This window comes from Coenobita brevimanus, chromosome 65 (assembly GCF_032717465.1).
Source record: "Coenobita brevimanus isolate Jiangsu-jjx chromosome 65, ASM3271746v2, whole genome shotgun sequence".
In the NCBI taxonomy this organism is placed as follows: domain Eukaryota; kingdom Metazoa; phylum Arthropoda; class Malacostraca; order Decapoda; family Coenobitidae; genus Coenobita; species Coenobita brevimanus.
This window is the reverse complement of record NC_137018.1, coordinates 13,843,286-13,846,064: the sequence shown is the minus strand read 5'-3', so window position 1 is coordinate 13,846,064 and position 2,779 is coordinate 13,843,286. Positions and strand designations below refer to the sequence as shown.

The window sequence follows — 2,779 nt, the reverse complement described above, 5'->3', positions numbered from 1 at the left end:
TCATAATTATATGCCAGTAAGTATGGGGTTAGCATGATTTGTGCACTTGTATAAGATTAACTACCAGAAGGTGGATTAGTACGTACAGTCAACAAGAGTTCCACCTGGACCACCTAGTCGCGGGATATGGCTAACGTGGCACAGCGCGTGTGTGTGTGTTCGTGTGTACATGCCCGAGAATTTATCGAATCATCAAGCTTCATCCTCTCTGCCGTATTATATTATTATGTGGTCATTGTATTATGCTGTGATAATGGCTAATAAATATTGTGTGATTGGGGATAACGAGCTGTGCACACTGCTTCCCGTCCGATCAGCGAAGTTAAGCAACGTTGGGTCTGGTTAGTACTTGGATGGGTGACCGCCTGGGAACACCAGATGCTGTTGGCATCCCTACGTGTCAAGTGGGGTTGGTGGAGGATTAGTGCCCCTACCTGTAAAACAATTAACTCTAAGCCCTTGGCCACCCCGTTTGGGATACATGGCGTCTGGTAATGAATGAATGAAATTTATATAAAATAATTCTTCTCCTATCTTGTAGCGTGAACCACGATACAGGATGAGTTGTGATTCAGAAACATCGCGCCATTTATGAGTGAACTTGCTCACTGTTTCTGAACCATATCTCAACCTGTATCGTGGTTCACGCTACCAGATAAAAGAATTATTCTATATAAATCAGACTTTATAAATAGCATAGTGCACAGCTCATTATACCAATCACACAGTATTTATTAGCCATTATCACAGCATAATACAATGACCACATAATAATATAATACGGCAAAGAGGATGAAGCTTGATGATTCGATAAATTCTCGGGCATGTACACACGAACACACACACACGCGCTGTTGCCACGTTAGCCATATCCCGCGACTAGGTGGTCCAGGTGGAACTCTTGTTGACTGTACATATACTTATTTTGAAGCACATCAATCAAGGTTTATTAGCCTATTAGCCTTGGGTATTTAAAATCCCCATTTGATCACCCGGAGAGGGGGCCGCCAGTCCCCCAGGGGGTCCCCCAGACAACTTGGTGGGTCTGGAGCACAAAAATGGTGTATTTGTACTTAATGATTTTTTTTTTATTTGGAGATGAAACAGAGATAATTAAAAAAAAAAATATCCAAACAATCTACGGGTTAATTTCTGCAGTATTTCCATGAAACATAAAATGCAGACTTGGATTTAATAACACCCTTTAGGCCAAAGTTAAAAATCTTAATGGATATTCTTTACAGTGGTACATGGGGGACACACCAACGACTCGCTCGATATATTTCAACCATAAAGTGACTCTAGTGGCAAGCCAAGTGGCTTTCTTGTATTCCAGAAAAAATAACATTTCGTAGTGTAGTAACCATACCAAATGAAGTGTTGTGGTCTAGTGATATAAGGCGCTCCAACCAGATGAGGCCGTAATAATTTACATCTGAGGGTAAGTTGGAGTCTACTGGCCACATAAAGCCACTTGGGGACAAGTGAGGCTGGTAACTCTCGCCCTAAATGTTGTGACTTGGTAGCCTAGTCTCAGGCTCCAACTCTCCTGATGAGGAGAAAAAAGAATTGGATCATGGATCGATGAATGGATAGTGTTTTCTGAGTGTTTGTGGCGATTGTTGCCTAGGAATTATCATAGGCCAAGGATTCATCACTGGGGACGTCACTGATCTTTGAATCCAATATGTGTGTCACTTTAGTCCGAAGCGAATGAATGTGACCGATCACCAAGGACTTGCCCGGGTCACTGGTTTGTTTACACATGGAAGTGACATCTCATACCCTACGTAGATGAATGTAACATGACTGCCTTGATTTTTGTTAAATTTATGACGTTACAACAGTAATTTGTCAAGTATAAGCACTGTCGTTAAACTGTGACTTATACAGGGTATCTAAAGTGTGCATAAAAGAAGCAAATAACGACACGGGTTGCTGGGGAAAAAGGGGGTATCTGGCTTAGCAATCCTTATGTCTCCAGCCAGCTACACTTTCACTTCACCTCCCTCAGTTTACCAGCCTTTGCCCAGTAAGTCTACAATAAAAAGCCAAACTTTGAACAAACTGCAACAGAATTTTTTCTTCACTCAGCATTTCAGAGGCTCCCACAGAACATATTAAAATGCACCCAAATCTACCTTTGGGATATGTGCCTAATCCACATAAACCAATATGGCGGCTGAACTTAGGTAGATGCCATTTTTACCACACAACAATATGTCATTAAATATTTTAAGATACTTACAGTACACATGCTTTTTTTTATAATAGGAAGTGAATAGAAAATAGAAAAACACTGATTGGTTAACAATAGCCTGCCTAAATTCAAAATAACTGTCACAATCCTCAGCTGCAGCTTACTTTTACCGTGTGGGAATGATGGCAATGTTTGAAATTTCTTTTCACACCTACAGTTTTCAAGTATGAAATTCCAACACCACTGAGTAATTCCCCACAAAAGGCTCCTGCTGGTCTAGGAGTGCCATACTCGGTGGGTGAGAGCTGTGTCCTATGTACAGCATCTTCATTGCTAGAGCTGGCTGGAAGTTTTTCTACCTTGTACAATACGTTTAAGGGTTAAGGTCGGTTTCCTCGAGTAACATTACCTGCAGGTCATTCAGTCTTCATTCCCTTAAAATCTTTATCTACTGATCAAAAGTCCTCCATCCTATTAGGTTTAGTCAGTTTATTCCATCGTAGAATTTGTTAAACAAATTGACAGTATGTAGAGTAGAATGCCTCTGTCCTAGAAGAATAAAGTAGAATGAAAGTGTCC

At 40.8% G+C, this 2,779-nt stretch overlaps 1 pseudogene; it reads left to right on the top strand.

Moving 5' to 3' along the window:
- The first annotated feature begins 271 nt into the window (after positions 1-271).
- LOC145405163 (5S ribosomal RNA) lies at positions 272-390 on the top strand (annotated as a pseudogene).
- The last annotated feature ends 2,389 nt before the right edge of the window (positions 391-2,779 follow it).